Source organism: Caretta caretta, chromosome 26 (genome assembly GCF_965140235.1).
Source record: "Caretta caretta isolate rCarCar2 chromosome 26, rCarCar1.hap1, whole genome shotgun sequence".
Taxonomy (NCBI): Eukaryota; Metazoa; Chordata; order Testudines; family Cheloniidae; genus Caretta; species Caretta caretta.
Genome location: NC_134231.1, coordinates 8,302,468 through 8,322,262, shown reverse-complemented (window position 1 = coordinate 8,322,262; position 19,795 = coordinate 8,302,468). Strand labels below are relative to the sequence as shown.

Below are 19,795 nucleotides of genomic sequence, written 5' to 3'. Positions count from 1 at the left end.
GATTGGGGCCTGATCCGGAAGTGATGTGGGGCTGGCGAATTGGCCAACAGAGCCGAGCTGGGCTGGAGCAACAAAAAAAACCCGGACCGTGTTGCTGTTACAAGTTGCTCTGAGCAGCGACCCTCCCCCCTGCTTGGGGGCGGGGAGCGGGTCGTGTTAGCTGCAAAGGATCTGCCCCCCCCCTTGCCCTACCCCCTTGCAAATGAAGCGCGGCCTTAGCCTTTTGTTCCTCACTTTCTCCAAAGGCAGCAGCTGGAGGTTGAGCACCGCAGGGGAAGGGGGCGAAATGCTGAATCATATTGGGGGGGGGGGGGGGGAGTCAGCGGTGACCCGGCTCATGCAGCGTCCCCTGGCGTGGGGGGAGGCGGGTGGAGACAGTCAGAGATGGGGAAGAGAAAGAGACAAGGAAATTTGCCCATTCATCAGGACTTACCTCCGGAATTAGTGACCTTGCAAGACAGGGAAACACCCAGCAGTGCCAGACCCCCACCCCAGATCTCACTCCTAAAAGGGGGGGGGGCACTAAATGGCTGTTGAGATTTAATTTAAATTAAGGTTCAAGGCTAGAGAGCGAGCGCGATAAACCCTCCCCTCCCAGCTCCTCGCAGAGCCCCTGCGTTGGGAGCTTGGAGCGGGGTGGGAGACACCCCAGCCCCCGGATCAGCTGCTCGCCCCGATGAAAGGGAGTCGCCCAGCCCTGCTCATCTTGGGGGGTTTGCCCAGCGCGGCTTTCCAGGCGCTGTCCCTTCAGCACCAGCCTGCCCTCTGCACGACTCAGGAGAGATGCGGCTGCTATTGTTAGGGGGAGAGGGAGGGAGGGATCAGCCACAGGCAGGTACGATGGGAGCTGGCAAGATGATCATGTCCATATTGCAATGCTTCCATCCATCCCTCCACCCTTTTATTATTTAAGGGCGTTGCATTAGCTGCTGGGTTACTGTCCACACACACACCCCCCTCTCCCTTGTAACACACTGAAGTCCTTGGCTCCCATGCCTAGCCTCCCAGGAGAAGGTGAACAGATTTAAAAAAAAAAATCTTATTCCATCATTTTTCATATCTAAATGGACCGTTCAAAGGTCTAGAGAGAGAAAAAATGTTGCCCTGATAATTTCTCAATGATTGATTGCAGCCGACTGCACTGTGAGTCTGTGTACGTGGGGCGGGCGAGGGGAGGAGAGATATTTCTATCACAAAGGTAAGTGGTACAACACACAATAGGTTTAATATAGCTGTAACCATCTGATACATGTCGTTAATAATGCTCATCTGTATTAAGGCTAAATCCACATTCAATATTGTTCTGAACCAAACTCAGTTGCTAAGCTATTCATTGCTATGCATTATTCATTAATATGCATCTATGTATATGCATACATTAAATGTTAATTTAGAGGCAACTGTGCCCAAAAGGGTAGCAGGCACCTTAGTGAGAAACACATTTTTTTAAAAAAATCAATATATTGTCACTAATAAGGCAAAGTGCCCAAGTAACGCCAAGGTCAGACGCAAGAGAAGGCATAAAATAAATGCACAACTCATTTATAAAAGACTCAACTAAAAAGGAAAGAAGTAAGCCTGGAGTGTTGCCCTGAAGGATGATGGCGATGTGCTCTGGTGACTAATGAGGGGGAGAACAGTCCAAAGACACAGGTCCTCAAGGGAATAAACCCGACTCCTCCTTTTCCTCCCAAGATTGTATCTGGGGATGGCCCTGGGCTGTAGCCAGGCCAATCTCAGGTGCCCTTATGGGACTCAGGGCAACATATGGTCTATCAGGTAAACTAAATCCTGTATTATTTAAGCTTTATAAATATTAATAGCCAAACCACTGCTGAATAGGCAGTCACTACCAGCCTCAGAGGGCACGGACAGAGCCTTCAGCCTGTTAAAATCGCGGAGCAGTTGTACTGACACATTCTGCAGTTGCTGCAACGTAAGTGATGCTTTTCAGGGATACCCCGAAATAAGGCTCAATTTATCGCTCAACGCATCCCTGGAAGGCGCTTGGGTACCACAGTGATGGCCACCAAAGAAACATCTAAATAGACTGAAATTCCATAACCCAGCCTAGGGGGTCATGAAGGCATGGAGGGCTGGGAAGAGACCTGGGTCTTGAAGAAAAGTTCCCAATTTCTCAGTGTTTCAGAGCTCATCAAGGCTACTCCTACACCCAAGGCTTCCACACTGTTCTCATGCTCAGAAATGGCCCCATTCTGCCTCACCATGGCAAATGCCAACAATGCATAGCGCAATCACAGATCAAGCAGCATCCCACAGCCAGTTCCCCTTTTCCACAAGTAACGCCATCGTCTTTCTGCATCGGTATGACACTTCTGGGCACGTTCAGCGTGGACTTTAATTGCTGTGCTGTGTTTAGGTACCGTGGTGACTGGTGATTTAGGAGAATTATGAGATGCTTACCAAGATTTGGAAAGGATGCAGAGCACTATCAAGTGTCTAACTTTCTGGTTTCACATGTATACTGAACCACAGAGGCAATAAAATTTAATCCTGCAGGATTCCATCCATACAAAAGAAATTACAGAACCCCTCTGAAGCAACCCGATTCTAGATCCATCCGTCTATGCTGTCAGGCCTGATCTAACCTCATGATCAAAAGGTTCCCTAAGTAACTAACAAAACAACGTGGAGACCTGTCTCAGATTCATCATGCACTCTTCCGTCATGGTCTGAAATCAGACTGGAAGATTACAAAACTCTAGCTACCCTCGAGTGGCCCAGCCATCACCTCTGTAACCTCTTTCCCCCACCAGCCTATAAACAAAGGTTGATCTGACCTCAACGTTTCTTGAGCAGCACTCTCCACACATCAGCTAGTCAGGCATAACCAATGCCTCCTTTATCAAGCACGGGGTATCAGAGCCCATTCAATAGAATAACTCCCCATGACTGGCTTTGGGGAGCTATGGGTGTGATCTTCAAAGGATCCTAACGGTGCTGGCATGACACTTCCTTTGAAAATCCAAGTCTATATGGTGCTATTCTTCAGTTTTGTTATTTCTGGGACCTTTGGCTTACAATTTTGTCAATTTATGATCATTTTATTTATATTGGAAAATGGGGTGTAATTTTTTGAGGTTTTGTTATGACCTGTAAAATCAACCAAGAGGCAGGCCTTTAAAAATGATCAGTTACAGTCACTTTATCTTCTTCATTTTTGTAGGTTTGTATTGTAATTCTTTAGTAAACCTATGCAACTCCACAGTTTTATTGCTACTCCGTTAATTTCTTCCTTTATAAAAAGTGCACTCATCAACCTAAGTCTCTTTCACTGCAGATCAGAGAGCTATAAACATAAATGTCAGCAGATCAAATGCCACTTGTCTGTTTGTTTTCATGTTTACACAACAGAAAACATGGAAAGTAGTGACGGAGCAAAGGCAGGGAGTCGGAGGACGTCTTGGTGAAGATGAAGACCAGTCATGGACCTCAGAGGTTTTGTCTGCATTTCACAGTTAAATCGACTGTGCTTAATTCAAGTTAGGCAGCTCAATGTAAGCCAACAGGCCTAAGCGCGTCTGAGCTTGGTATTCACACACATGCTTAGCACGTTTACTGTTTGCAGTGCTGTGGTCGTTGTGTTGGTCCCAGCATATTACAGAGACAAGTTGGATGTGGTAGTACTTTTATTGGACCAATTTCTGTTGGTGGAAGATACAAGCTTTTGAGCGACACAAAGTCTTCTTCAGGTCTGAGGAAGAAAACAGAGTGTCTGAACTAAACACAAGTTGGGACAGATTGTGAAGCAGAAGATGTGGGAGGCAGTCACTTGAAATGAAGTGGGGAAATGGGGGTTATATAGTTAAGCACAAAGGGTTTGAAGTGGGCCATTAAGGGTGGTAGGCAATGTGGTGTGTCACAAATTGTTGTAATGCGCCATAAGACCAGCGTCGCTGTTATGCCCATGGCTTTCAGTGTTTAGCAATTTAAGGTCCCAAGGTCACCTTTTGATGATATTGTGCACGTCTCCTTTGAGGACAAGCATTGAAAGATCAGCTATGAAGCAATCGCCTAGTGAAAAGTGTTCGCCCAGAGATGATATGATGTTTTTCTTATCATTTTTCTGAGTGAGTTCATTTGAGGGCACAGTGATTGTCTGGTTTCACCCACCTAGTTGTTATTGGGGCATTTTGATTCACTGGATGAGGTACTGGTACCCCATATTGTGATAAGCATGTGTAGGACCCATGAATCTTGAAAGGTGTGTTGTGGGAGGTATTGATCATCATAACAGTGGAAATATGTCTGCAGGTTTTGCATAGGTTGTTCTAACCGGGTCTGATGCCACTTTGAGTTTGTATGTCTAGGTCTGTGGGGAGCTTGCTCCTGATGGGTGAGTGCGGGTTTTGAAGGCTAGAAGAGTGGGGTTCAGGAAAGATCTCTTTCAAGATGTGATCCCCATCAAATATGGGTTGTAATAGTTTAATGAGACCCTGTATGTGTTCCAGTGTGAAGTGGTAGGTGATAACAAAGCATCTGTGGTCAGGGTTGGGTTGTTGTTTTTTTCTGTATTGAAGCAGGTTCTTCTAGGGTATTTGGGTGGACTGTTCCATGATGCAATCTGCTTCTTTCTGGTGGAGCGTGCTTGTTTAGCGAAGGTGGTTTTAAGTGTGTTTAGGTATGTATCCCAGACTTTCTCTTTCGAGCAAATTCTGTGGTAGCTGAGCGTGTAGCTGTAGATAACAGATTTGTGTGTGTGGCTGGGGCGATTATTGGATCTGTGAAGGTAAATATGGTGATCGGTGGGTTTCTTGTGTATCATTGTTTGTGGAGTTGCATCATTTAAGCTAATCATGGTGTTGAGGAAGTTGATGCTGGTGTGGGAGCATTCTAGAGAGAGTTTGATGGACCGTTAGTAGTTGTTGAAGTTGTGGTAGAAATCTATGAGGGATCTTAGGTCTTCCGTCCAGAGGATGAAAATATCATCAATGCATCTCAGGTATATAGTTGGTTTTGTGGCACATTTTCCCATAAATTTTCCCTCAAGGTGGCCCATGAAGAGGTTGGCATATTGGGGAGCCATCCTAGAACCCATGGCTGATTCCATGGTTTGGACAAAATGATGGTATGGGGGTTTCATCAAACAATTGCAACCCATATTTGGTGGGGACCAAATCATGAAAGAAATCTTTCTCATACTCCTTCTTCTGGCCTTTAAACACCCCCCCCCCCCAGCCTGAGCACACATTTACTGTCTCTAGCACATTTACTGTCATGCGTCACATCCACACTTGTGTAGCACCCAATTATGTGAGACACAATTGTACCCTAGTGGCCAGTGGATGACATACATGTCCTCAGCATCCAGTCCAGTGAGGCTATGGGTCTTGTCCAGCTCTTGGTATGAGAACCTGGTTCTTTACCTCAAGCTGTAGAGACTCATGCTCTGGATGTCCTCAGTTCAGTGCCCAATGTTGGTCAAGATGTTGGCTGTCGCGCAGGTGGGGACCTATCTTGGATCTCAGAAATCACAGCCTTGGAAGGATTTCAGAGCCTCCCAGGAGACCTCCTCAGTCCACAGGAAGATTGTGGGAGGAAAGGTCAAACTCTCAGGTGTGCAAGAAGAATACACTTTTGACTTTCACCTAGCAGCTGTGGTATCTTCAGCAATGCCTCCCTAGACCCGCAAGCCCAGAACAGTGAGTGATGCCTGCTCTTTGTGTGCAAAGGGATTTATTGCACCAAACATCAGCTTGACTTTCTGTGACCAGTGTACCTATGGAGTGTTGTTACCCCCTCATCATGTATATACTGTATATCCATTTATATCTTTTACCTGCATAACCTTTGGTATATTCTCTGTGCCTCCATATCACTCTCCCTTTGCCTCACAAACGGACAGTTGTTTATAAAAAGAAGAAGAAAAGGAAATGGCAAACAAACAAAAACAAACAGTAACTCCCTGAAAAATTGCAAAACTGTCATACAGATACAATGTGATGTTCACCTGGACCGAAACCAGTGCGCCAATATGCAGATTCCCTATCTGTTACACATAAACCAGCATGTATGCGTGGAAGTACGATGGACCCGAGTCTGTTCTCATACCATCGTAAAGAGAGAGTGATGTCAGTGGCACAGCTTTGTAAAACTGGTGTGAGCTCAGAATCAGGCTCACTACGTCTAATTCACATAGTGTCAAATTCTGATACACTTACCCATATTACCTTTCTCCTCAGAGGATCCTATTGATTTCAATAGGACTATTCCAGGATTAAGGCACTACTCGGTGTAAGTAAGAAGTTCACAATCTGGCCCCTCGAGATTATGGGCACAGATCCTCAACTGGAGCAAATCAATTTAGCTCCACTGATTTACCCCAGGTGAAGCTCTGACCCAATCATGTGCGCACAGTGAGGGACAATAAATCTTAACATTTGCCGTACCACAGCATTATCCTTTTACCCATATTTGTGGTATTTCCTGCACTTAACACAGGTGCTCCGTAAGCACCACCATAAATCAATCTGCTGCAAGTGGAAGTGTCAAGCTTTTTGTTACTCCCATTGTAGCATATGTAAAACAAGTTTCAGCATGCATATTTTAAATACCACATGATACAGGTCAAACCACGTGACTCGTCACCGAGTGCTATTTGCATCAAGAATATGAGGCCGTGCTTACAAATCAATGTACAATATCACATACACACATCAACCTGTTACCGTATCCCATTAACCATGGAGGCAAAACGGGTGTTTCATCAAACAACTACAGTAATTAATAGACACAAACTCTTCTGTTGTCCATTCAAATCATGAAAGTGGACCAAATTTCCCCCACTTGCATTATGTGAAAACAGGGCAATGCTTACACCTAAGGCTGTGCAAAATGGTCGAACTAACCCCCAAACTGCAAAGTACTCACCTGGTTTTAGATTTCCTTGCCAACTAAGTTCAGCCTAGGTTCGTCGGCAGGTTCCTGGATTATGATGGCAGGTCCTAGAGCAAGCCTGGTGCCAGTCTAGGATTTTGAATCAAAGTAATGTAAAATTAATGGTTTTACTTAAGAACAGCAATACTGGGTCAGACCAAAGGTCCATCTAGCCCAGTATCCTGTCTTCCGACAGTGGCCAATGCCAGGTACCCGAGAGGGAATGATCAGAACAGGTAACCATCAAGTGATCCATCCCCTGTCGCCCATTCCCAGCTTCTGACAAACAGAGGCTAGGGACACCATCCCTGCCCATCCTGGCTAATAGCCATTGATGGACCTATCCTTCACATGATTCTGATGTGAAAGCCGGTGAGCTTCCATCAGTTTTTTATGGGGGAATTTTTGTTCCTGCCTGAAACTCAGCCTCATGCAAATCCATCCAAAACAAAAAAGTTAGCCCCAGCCCTTCTGAGGTGAAGCACAGTGATACTTAGAACCAGAGATCAGTCCCAAATATGGAGTTCAGAGCCTAATCTGAACAGCTCCAGAGCGCTCTGTTGCTCATATTCCTTGTTCACATTCTAGCCCCCCACAGAACAGCCAAACAGCTGCGTCTGGATCTAGAATCCAACTTCTCCAGAGTTCACTTTTGTTTGAAAGTAATTTTCCAGTTCAGGTCCATCTAACAGCACAGCATATTTAAACCTGCGCCTGTGTGGTTCAAGTTTATCTTTGATACAATTTATCTTTGATACAATTTTACTTGTATGTGTTATTTATTCATATTTAATAGGGGAAAACAGATACAGACTAGCAACCAATACGCTGGAATATTTAGAGCAACTAATCAGTTTACCGAGTTCATGAAGCAGTACAGACACCACGATCCAGAAAGGCATGTCTATTAGGAAAGCATTTAAGTACATGCTCAATTTTAAGCACGTGTTTAAGTCCCATGGACTTCGACACAATTCAGTTCCTGAATAGGAAATTTAAGCACATGCTTAAAGGTAAGGGTAAATTTTTCAGATGTTCTTAATTACTAATGAAAATGGCATTTAGGCTCCAAGTTATTTTAAAGGTTTGTCTACCTTAGTTGGCTCACAGCAAGATGGGGTGTGAATCTACCCCACACTTACCTGCCACAGATTGACTGTCATACCTCAACAGTTTGTCAATGTATTTTGATCTAGTCCTCTTTGATCAAAGCACATTAACAAACTATTAATGTGCGTCAGCAGGATCCACACAAATGGTTAGAGCGCGGCAGGCTAGTGTGTGGTAGATTCACACCCCAGCTTGCTGTGAATTAATTGTCCATGTAGACAAGCCCTTAGGCACTTAGGGTCCGTGTTTAGAAGCTTAGTTCACATTGAAATCAATAGAAGTTGCGTGCCCAAATACCTTTGAAAATCTGGTGTTTAGGAGCATAAGGGCTGGTCTACACTGGGAATTTACACTGGCGTAGTTATGTCACTCAGGGGTGTGAAAAATCCACACCCCTGAGCCATGTAGTTAAACTGACCTAACCGCTAGTGTAGACAGCGCTAGGTCAGCAGAAGAACCTCGCTACCACCTCTCGGGGAGGTGGATTATCGATGCTGACAGGAGAACCTCTCCCATCGACACAGGTAGCATCTGCACGGAAGCACTACAGCTGTGATGATGTAGATGTTGCAAGTGTAGACAACTCATCAGACTTATTGAAATGTGTTAGGTGCCTAAGGCCTTTTGAAAATTCCACCAGGTGCCTTTCTGCATCTTTGGGCACCTAAATACCTTTGGGCCCGGACTTGGATTTCACGTATAGTGATGTAAATTAGGAGTAATTCTACAGCAGTCAATGAATCAAATTTAACCTTGGTGTCAACAGATGAAACGCCTTTAAAGTAAATGGAGTTACACAAATGTAAAACCGGCTTTGAGTAAAGAACTGGTCCCATTTGAGTTACACAGATGAGTAAGTGAGATTAGAATCAGGCTGTAACAGCCTTTAGCATTTATGCAGCACTTCCCATGTTCAAAGAGTTTCATGAACATTAATTAACCCTTGCAATATTGCTGTGAACAAGGTTAGCAGAGCTAACAAAAAAAAATGTGAACAGTTATTTGCCAATAATTTATTTGCCAATCAACAAGAAACTTAACTGAATAAATTCGTCCACTGATGTTAGTCAATGAACTAATAGACTTGCTTTAATAATGGAAGGGGAAATATTTGCTGAATAATTTAGGGAACAAAAACTGCATCGAAAGAACTTTTAGCCAATATTTTTCAACTCTCTTTAAAGATAAATAGTGTTATCTCCGTATCATAGATGGGGAAGGTGAGGGAGAAAGGTCACGTAACTTGCCCTAGGCTACAGAGTGAGTCGGTGGCAGAGGTAGATTTATACTATTAATATTATGGTAGTGCCTAAGGCCCTAACTGAGATGAGGACCCCACTGAGCTAAGGATTGTACAAACAGAGAGCAAGATACAGTCCCTGCCCCGAGCTTACCATCTAAATAGACAAGACACACAAAGGGCTGCACAAAGACCACTAGGGATTTTGCTATTACTTCTACACGGAGGTATTGGACACTATCGTGATTGGTCAGAGTATAACGCTAAGATATATAGATGGGGAAACAGGAAAATTGACTTGCTCCTAGACACACAGTAGGTTGTGGCAGAGTGGGGTTTAGAACTTGGGGCCTCCTGACAGGCCAGTGCCCTATGCATTAGACCACACTGTCTCAAGAAAACTCAGGACATACAACTGTGCACTCATTCTTCTAGACCATGTTGCATCGAGCTAATACCATGATCCTACATATTTCAGATCCTACATTTCACTAGATTGCAACAACCCACCTGACTTCTCAAGCACAAAACAATAGAAGTGTAATTTCTGCTTTATTAAATTCCCTTTCCATAAGTACCTACATGTGTAATGTGCAGCTGAACAATCAAACTTTATTTGAATTAATAATGCAATGCAATGCAATACAAGCTTTAAGTTACTTTAACTCCCCTGCAACCTTTAGGTGAGACCCTTGCCCCAAATACGTCATTTGGTTCATTGTTTAAAGATTAAGAACTCAGACAGAAATTAAAGCAGAACATTCTGCCTATGTCGCCATTATGAAAAGCAAATGACAGACTGCCTCAAAAGCTCGAGCTTTCATGATTAAAAAATCAATTATTTTTATCTTCAATGTATGCTAAATTTATCATGCAACATAGGACTTTGGCACCCCTCAAATATGTATGTTTGCGAAGGCAAAATTCCATGAAACATACATTTCTTCCTGTATATTTGCAAAAGACGGAAGGATTAATGTGATGAAGCAGGGGTCAAATCCTTAGCCGGGGTAAACTGAGGTTTCATTAACTTCAGTGAAGCTATGCTGATTTGCACCAGCTGAAGATAGGACTCCAGCTATTCAAAGATTTTAGGGGTGCAATTCATGCTTAATTTGCAACCAAACATGAAAATTAGGCACTTGTGCATGTAAGTGCTTAATTTGTGCATTGCAAGCACAAAAAGCCATACAAATTCATGCACAGTTGCATGCCAGATTTCTTTGGACATCTGAGGTGAAACACTGGCCCCGTTGAAGCCAATAGCAAAACTTCCATTGTCTTCAATGGAAGATTTCATCCCCGATTAATTTATTAGCTACAGGAATACAGATTTATCCTAGGTTTACACCATTATTTACACCAAATATTTACACCATTAAAGCAATATTGGGATTTGGGCAGTGCCCATCAGGTAAAAGAATCTATAGTACACTTATTCTTATAGTACACATATTCTTGCTGAATTTGGAGGGGGGGGATTTCTTTCTGACCCCTGTGAAGATGAAGATTGAAATTTGATTGCTCCATTTTAAATGATGCTTCAAGAAGAGCAGAGCCACAAAGCTTGGCTCTAAAGCCACATCCAAATCCAAACTTCCCCAAAGTTTGCAGGTGATCACATTCAAGGTTCTGATTCGAACCCATCTCCGCAAACAAACATTTTGCAGCCGTTGGAATTATCCACTTTTTTAATGCAGTTCTGTAACAGCCTATGAATGTTACTACCTGAGCACCTGCTATGGGAAGAACTATTTTCTTTTATTAGTTATCAATTTAGTTACCACTGATTTAATCAAGCAACCTCATAATTCTCATGTTATGGGGCAATGGCGACGTATCAAGAGGAAGAAGTGGATAGCTTTCACTACACTTCAGAATCATACACTAACATCAAGAACCAAACCCTAAAACGCTTGATTAAATGGGAACTATTCTGGCATAGCATGAAAACTGAAAGACCAAGCTGTAGCCAGAGAAATCATTAACTAGCTTCCCTTTGGGATATGATAATTGCTGAACTGTTTGACAGCCTCTCCTGATACTGAGCACTCCAAAAGAGAACGATGGTCATTTGAAAACATTAAAGACCAAAAGAAAGTCTTTGGGCAAATGAGTTAAGTCTATTCAAATGCCCAAAGATCATTTATTTTCCTGCTCCATTTTTTCTTGCTTACCCTTGTTTTCCTTTATGGTTTTTGTCCTCGGCAACCTCGACTCATGTAAACCAGTCTTGGTGAATTTCTGCCAGTCAGGGTTTGTTGCCAATGAGTTTTAGTCCATGAAAACAGATTGCCTAAAAGCTACGTTGTGCCATCTTGCCCACAGCCAGTAGGACAAATATTTAGACATTTAGGAATAGATTTTCCAAAGGCATTTCCAAATTAGGCACCTGATTCCCACTGACTTTGGATGGGAGCTGGAAATCTAACTGCCCTTTCAAAATCTCACCCTTCAAAATGATTCTTTAAAAAATAAATGAATGTTTGTGAAAAGTGCCACACTACCGTCTCTGGAGTCTAAATTCTTTCATCTATCCCCGCAATGGTAAAGCATGAACGGCAACAGTGCAAGCTCCTTCACCCCAGATTCTGCCTTTGAGATGAGACTTCAAGCAAAAGTATTGACTGCATTTGGGTCATTAAATAGGCTCTTGACATTTTCACAAGGGCCAGGGTGTTAACCCCTACCATACCAGTCAAATTTCAATTCAAGTAAATACGTTATGTCAGCCTCAGATCTTCCCTGTATATGGTATTCTTTTCCACTTGTCTGAAAGATCGCTGAATGTTTGGTGTGCAATGTCAAACAGCAGCTCCGTTCCACACCAGAAGGGGCTGCATTTCAGTTGTCATGGAGGTGAACTTCAGGTTAGTCCGCAAATCAGTACATAAAGCACTTTGAGAGGAAGTTGCTATTAAAGGCTCTAATTCAGCAAAGTACTGAAGCACAGGCTTAAATTAATGGGACTACACACATGCTTAAAGTGAAGCAAATACTTAAGTGACTTGCTGAATCAGGGCCTAAAGGTGAGATCCTCATCTAAATCTCTACTCTTATACCTCCCATCTTCTCTCTCCCTCCACTTTTCCCCATCCTTCTGCCTTAATCTTCCCCTCATCAGCTCCCATTCAAAGCTTAAAGCTGATGCTTCAACCCCAGCAACCCTCCTGAATGGCCTACACAAATTGGGAACATTTTATAATCTTGCTATGGAAGAGTTTTAGAACTCTTCTGTCCCTGCTAGCCCTGAAACCGCATTAATTCCTGAGATTGTAACTGACTGCCCCTTTAAGAAACACAAATGCAAAGTAACGCCTCAAGGGAATTACAGTGCATCTCGTCAGCAGAAAGTGGGCATAAAAAGGCAGATCTCACCAAATCTCTTCATCTAGAATGCTACTAGCTCCAATCATAACAAAGCTTCCCTGGGAATACACTGCTATGCAAAACCGATGGATTTCCTGTGGATGGTAAGTTCTTTCCCGACAACTGAAAATAAAGATTCAAAAATACATTTGTGATATCAGAGATATTTGTTTTAATTACAGATGTGTGAATAACTGATTTTTTGGTTTACCTGCAATTCTGGGGGGAAAAAAATCATTTCAGGTGAAACCAAACATTTCATTTTGATTTTGAGCTTCTTTTAAAATGTTTTTTTTAAAGAAACAAAGAAATTCCAAAAGAAAAATAAAGTCATTTTGAAGCAAAAAATCAAATCAGATCATTTTGAACAAAACCGTTTAATTTTTTCAGATTTTTTGTAGGTTTTTTTTTTCCTGAGTGAAACATTTCAATGAAATCAGCACAAATTCACCAGGATCAGATCTCAAGGGGGGAAAAAGAAGCCTGGAAACTTGAAGGATGTTATGACTGAATGTATCAAGCGAGAAAGAAATCCACCAACTCTCGGTGCAAGACCCTTCTCCTTTGCACCTCTGGCCAATTAGAGCAGCCTCCCTGATTCTCTCTGTCTTGTCAAGTCTTTTGCCTGTATCAAAAATAAAGATTTTTTTTTTCTCTCCAGTGGAAATATTACACACAGCAAAACATTTTTGGTACAACTCGTCACAAAAAGTTGCATTGTACTCAGAAACTCACCTGCAATGGAACATGTTTATGCTCTGTTTATCTGGTTTGTTCATTGGTTACAAGAGGACCTTATCTTTAAGCTGCATTAAGCAGCTTCACCTGAGTGGCTCTACTGTCTATGATGGCCTTGACGGGTATTTTAAACTTGGCTAACTAACAGAGCCATGGCCTTGGAATGATGGGCATGTAGCAAAACAGCTCTGGGTCCATTTTTTCCCCTCATTGTTCATCTGAGGAATTCCTGGGGAGAGAGAGAGAGAGCGAGAGAAGGTGAAAGGTCTTGAATCCACTGGCAAAGGTAAACAGATTGTCATCCTTTATTTAGGGAATGGAAATGAAAACCAGAGACAATTCTACAGAAAAGAATGCATCCCTTGGCTAGAATGTTATTGAAGACAGACAGCCGAGGAAAGACTATGGTAGAATAGAGGAGGAAGACAAGGTTGTCACAGTTCTGAAATGCCAAGCTTGACCTGGCAGACTGAGAAGTATTAAACTAAAATACCACCTCCTAACCCTACAATTCAGAAGGAAAAAAATCAGACCAGTCTGCGTTGCTTCATAAAACCCATTAGCCCTGGGTGCTTTTTACCTAAGGTTAAACTTGAACCAATGCCTTCATGCTCTGCTTATTGAATACATCTAATCTCATTAAACCACATTATGACCTTTTGTTTTATAAATCTATGTGCTTCCCAGAGCTTCCGGAGAATTAACTTATGAACTCACCACCAAATGTCTCCCCCTATCAGCTCTGCAGTGGAAACTCTTCCAGCACTTGGGTTAGAATACTAATACCTTATGATTACATAGCACCCGATGACCAGAAGGATCTCAAAGCGCTTTACAGCTATTGCCTGGATCCAGCTGGCTGCTGCATGGCTGTGCTAGTCATTACAGGAAATCTCATCCAGCAGAAGGACAAGACCCCACTGTAATGCCTAAATTAGGGAGACAGATTGTAGCAGCCAGGGGGATGCAGAAGGGGTTTTCTGGCCAGGAGATATGGTGAGATGCCATGCTAACTAGCAAGCATGCTTTATACATACAGGGCCGCTTTACCCACCAGTGAAATGTGGCCACCTCTGGGGCAGAACACAGCAGCTCTTTTAATGGCACACAGCAACGCTGCACAAAAGCTGAGGACAGGAAGTGAAGAAGTTGGTAGCTGTGATCCTGCCCTGGCTTACACCAATCTAAATCAAGAATAACTCAGGGTTACAGTTGTTTAAAGCCAGTGTGAGAGCAGAATCAGGCCCACTGTACTAACTGAAATTGCAGTTTATTATTATGGTAGCACACAGGGGCTCCCACCATGAATAAGGCCCTAGTGTGCAAGGCGCTGTCCAGACATATACATTTCAAGTGTAGATAATACGAAGTTTGCTACAAGCCTCAATATATTTCTATAGTTAATAAGTAGCTATATCTGAAATGTATGTGTTTGGCATCTGCTTGGAGCACTGGGTTAGACAGGGTCTACACAAGGGATTTGCGCTGAAACAGCTATGGACCCCAAGATAGACAAGGCCTTGCTGCGAGCCGGTTTAATTGATGCGGGGTTTAAACACACCAGAGGCCATGGAAGCTTTTTTTAATCTACTGAGGATCTCAGTACAGCTAACATCACAGCAGTATCTAGCCGTGCTGGGTAACTGTGAAAAAAAAATTCCCTTTGCAGAGAGTGCGCATTAGTTGTCCAAATCTGACCACGAAACCCTAAGCAAGAAATCACTTTATTCTTCAGGAGTGTCAACATTAAAATTGAAGCGGGAAAGGCAACTGATGGAATCAATTCCCCCTGCATGATCTCTGGCTCTAACGGCAAACAGCCAGCCTGGAAAACGCAAAGCATTTAAGCGTGTGAATAGTGAAAACAACGGGACGATTGAGCTCATAAAAGTTAAGCACGTACTTAAGCTCTTTACTCTATCAGGGCTAGAGTGCTCAGCATCTTGCAGGACTGAGCCCCAGAACACAATGGAGAACTTCCCGGGTCCATTCAATTCTGTAGCGTACTTAGCTTCCCATCTGGCTAGCTTTTATCCAAAGGCTTGCAGGGTGGGGGGGAAAGCCATCCGCTAATTGGTCACCATTTTCTTTTCCTAACAGAAACAGACAAGTTAGTATTAAAGTACGACATGTGCACCAGCTGCTCTGCAATTTTTCTATTTGCTTTGCTAATGTGCGTAAATGTAACACTCTGGCACAGGATCTGATACTGCAAGCTGCACACACATTAGCAATCCCACTGAAGTCAATGGGAATATTTGTGTAAGGATTGTTTAGGTAATAATCTGTAGGGTTGGGCCCAGAGTAGTTTTCTCACTTAAGCTCAGATCTCTTTCCCCTTCTTCCCCACAGCCCAAAATCTGATTACGAAGGGAAGGTGCATTGTCTTGGGGCAGCAGTAGGGAAGTGAGAATCAGGACTCCTCGGTTCTACTCCTGACTCTGCCACTGATACACTTTGTGACCTTTGGCAAGTCACTTCACCTGTTTGTGCCTCAGTTTTCCCATCTGTAAAATGAGGATGATACTCCCCTATCTCTCAGGGGTGGATTGTAAGGATTAATTCATTCAGGATTGTAAAATGCCTTGAGATACTGGGATTAAAGGCCCATGAAATATTCAATTATGTAATGAAGTGACCTGAAGGCTCCTTGCATTATAGATAATTAAGCAATTATCCTCTTGAAAACTGGCTCCGAGGACTGTTAATGTTACAGTAAACGGTTATAGTCTCAAACTCAGTGTACTAGGTGTACGTATCATCCTCAGATGGATGAAAAGCCAGTCAGTTCTGAGGAGCAATGAATTTAAATCACATCCCTCATCAGAGGAGCTCTCGACTCGGAGGGGGATTGAGCTGGTGAGCCAGCAGCGTATTGAGGCCTTAGAACTCTAACCAGGCACAGCAAAATTGACACTACAAGAAGGGCACCTACCCCCCAGGGCAAATCCAGAATGTCATCTTACCAGGACCTGGGGCTGTGTAGGGAAATCAAGCCTCTTGGTCACACAGCATGGATGCTCACAGAGAGCACAGACTGCTGGGATCTTTTACATTGCAAGGGAAGTGTTACCATTCTCACTGGAGAGAAAAGGTTAAGGTCGAAGAACTCCGGAGATCTAGGTTCAGTTCCTGACTCAGCAACAGGCTTTCTGTGCACCCCAATACGAGTGATTTAATTTCTCTGGGTCTCAGTTCTCCATCTGTAAAATGGGGATAACAATACTCCTTCTCCCACCCTCGGTCTGTCTTCTCTATTTAGATTGTAAGCTTTTCAGTACAGGGAACTGTGTTCTGCACCGAGCACAATGATACCCTGATCTTGGCTGGGGCCTCTGGGCACTACCATAATCATCAAAATTATAGTGGTCTTGCCCAGTGCCAGGAACTCAACCCCCCGTGTTCTTATCCCAGCTCTGACAACGGTTCCCTTTGACCTTGGGGGAGTCACTTCTCGTCTGCGTGATTCACTTTCCTCATTTATTAAATGGGGCTAGTAATACTGAACGGCCACTCCGAAATAGATAGATTAAATAGTTTATGGTGTCTTTCAGCAGCATATGGTGTCTGGTTTATGGTGTCTTTCAGCAGCATAAGGCAAAGGTCCACGGCGGCAGAAAATCCAGCAGGGACATTTTACTCCTGCTACAGATAAGCCACAGCCAGCTCGCCAGGCCTGATCCTGTGAGGTGCTAAGCGCCCTCAATTCCCACTGATCTTGGAGGATTGATGCTGTGAACAGCAAGCTCCCAAAAATGCACAACCCCTTTTTCTCCCCAGCATAGGTTTGTATTGAAAACTGGCCCTGATTTGCCTCCTCTGTGCAACGTACGCCGTAACGGAGAGAGCAACGCAAGCCCAAGCACAGAGATGCCTCAGCCGGAACCCACAAGTCTCTGGCGGGTTAAAAAGAAAGCAATCCTCAAGCATGTTTGAAGCAACAGGGTGTCAGCTGGAGCCTGCACTGAGGCTGCTCCTATCATTCATAACTAAATCAGGAGGTAGCAAGTTGCTATAGTAATGGCAACAGAACGGGGCATGGCTGCTCCTCAGAGGGCGTGAAACACCGCCTTCTTAAAGAAACCCTGGGGCCTGGTTCTCCTCTTTCCTCGGGGTTGTCTACCCGCACCTCTGCACTGGTTTAGTTAAACCACTGAAAACCCCTGTGTAGAAGTTCTTATTCTGGTTTAAGAGGGGCTTACTGCCGTTCAGCTTAACTGGCTTAAATTGACATGAGCCTGGTTTAAGCCCAGGTTAAGTGCCCACAACAGGGCGCTGTGGTCAGGGGGACGCTGTGGTTAGGAGTCAAGGAGAGGGGTGGGCCTGGGTGTGAGGCCACGGAAGGGAGCTCAGGGCAATAGGGTGGAAGGGAGGCAGCCGTGGCCAGGGAGGATGGGCGGGAAGCCCAGGGAGGCAGTGGGGGCCAGGGGCACCAAAATACAAGTTTGTCTCAGGCGCCATTTTCCCTAATGCCGGCCCGGAAGCATCTGGCACCGGTTTCACTAGATCAGTTTACAAATCACATCTTAAGTTAAATCTGCATATAGACAAGCCCTGATAGCGGTGAAAATCAGGAGTGACCCCAGTGAGATCAAGGGAGTTAAACGGGTGTAAGGGGAGATCAAAACTAAACCTGGTCTCCTTTCATATTCCCCGAGGTTATTTCCAGTTTCTATGAGTAAAAGGCTTGACGCTGAGTGGTACCCATCACGCTCGTAGTCCTGTTGACAAGCGCCCAGGGAGGTGTTCCTCAACACAAATGCTCCGTGTCAGAATCTGACCCTTCCAAAAGAAATGTTCTTTTACTGTGGAGAAATCGGCACTTGCGCTGGACTTCCAGAACTGACCCCCTGTTGTAAAATTCAGGGGGCTGGTTTAAAAACACCATCAAAAAGACTGTGGATGTTAAATTCTATCGGTCCAGTTCTCAGTTGTGATTGGCCTCGATGCTCCTCTCCAGCAGTACAAAGGGGTCAGAAAGCCACTGGAGATGCACTTCAGGAATTACCCCAGTGCAATGGGCCTCACTGCCCCATATAAAGCCAGCACAAGACTTCTTCCCCACTCAGTATAAGGATCGTGTCGGGGATGGGCTGGGACGATCAGAGGAAGGGGACATTTGAGGGGGACAAAGGGGAATGTAGCCAGAGCACTGTGCTAAGGGTGCATGGGGAGCAGAGTGTAAATTATAGCCGCCCTAAGGCTGATCTAATTTACACCATGGGCAGGCAGGTCCCCAACCTTCTCCAGAACACGGGGAGCACAAGGTGGTTTATAAAAACCCCTCCCCATTGTTCCCATGCCAAGCAGAGCAACCCAGAATCAGAGCCTGAAGCAGTTTTCCCTACGGCAAAAGCCTTGGGCTGGATTCTGCTTGCCATTACAACAACGTAAATCTGGAGTAACTCCAGTGGATTCACACGAGAGCAGCATGTGGTCCCTTTCACTCTCACATGGGCACTTTGGGTTGCTAAATCTTTCTTTTCTTCACCCAAAAAGTTGAGGAGCTGCAGCAGCCTGCTTAGCCATTTGCTGGGCATCGTCAAACCACCATTTAACGCTGCTCCCCCGGGCAGCGCCCGCTTTAATTTACTCAGCTGGGTGGCAGTCAGTTCCGATAGGCCAGGCTGATGCCTTTGCTTGCCTCATAGATCTTACCTTGTCTTCTCCAATTTTTAATGCTCACCAGTTCTCCGCACAAAATGGGGATCTGTAACAAGCAATTATTTCAAAGGAGGCCCTGTTGCTGTGGTTACCAATCGTCAAGCTCAGACATTTGCAGGCTCCGTCGAGATCAGCCTTCCTCTCGGTGATGTCCTCTTCTTTATATTACAGAAAGATTTTTGCTCTCAGGCACCCGGCCAGATAGAAAGTTGGGCTAGGAATGAGTAAACGCCTCAGGATGTGGGTCATTCCTGGAGGTCCCGTATAAATCACAAGGCTGACGAGAAATAAGGAAAACAACAGATGTGATATTTTTAGCCTGTCCGTGAAGATTTCGCAAGGATTTATGACAAGAAAATATCCTGAGGACCTGGCTTTCTCTCTGTTATTATTATGTGCATTACAGTAGCATCAGAAAGCCACAGCTGTGACCAGGGCCTCTTTGTGCTTGGTGTTGTACAAACACACAGTATCAGACAGGTCCTGTTCCAAAGACCCAGAATCTAAGGAGACAAGACTGATAAAGGGTGGACAGGAGGAACTGAGTTCCCGAGAAATTAAGGGCCAGAGTTTCCAAAGAGCTCAACCTATTTAGTGCACGTTGGGTGCTGGCTGCTTCAGAAAACTTGGCCCTTATAGAAGTGTCTAAATAGGAGCAGAGCTCTTTTGCAGGCCAGGCCCTAATTGTGGGTGCTGAGCACTTGAAAACCTGACCCTGAGTTCTTTCAAAAACCAGGCCACATGTGGCTTGTCCAAATTGCAGAGCCCACAATTGAA

General features: G+C 44.3%; 1 long non-coding RNA gene across 1 annotated transcript; it reads right to left on the bottom strand.

Moving 5' to 3' along the window:
- Positions 1–12,974: 12,974 nt before the first annotated feature.
- LOC125626530 (uncharacterized) lies at positions 12,975–19,245 on the bottom strand. Its single transcript, XR_007353792.2, has 4 exons — positions 19,013–19,245; positions 15,258–15,447; positions 13,352–13,583; positions 12,975–13,241 (listed from the first exon to the last, which is right to left on the bottom strand). It is a non-coding gene; the product is annotated as an uncharacterized LOC125626530 (long non-coding RNA).
- Between the last annotated feature and the right edge of the window lie 550 nt (positions 19,246–19,795).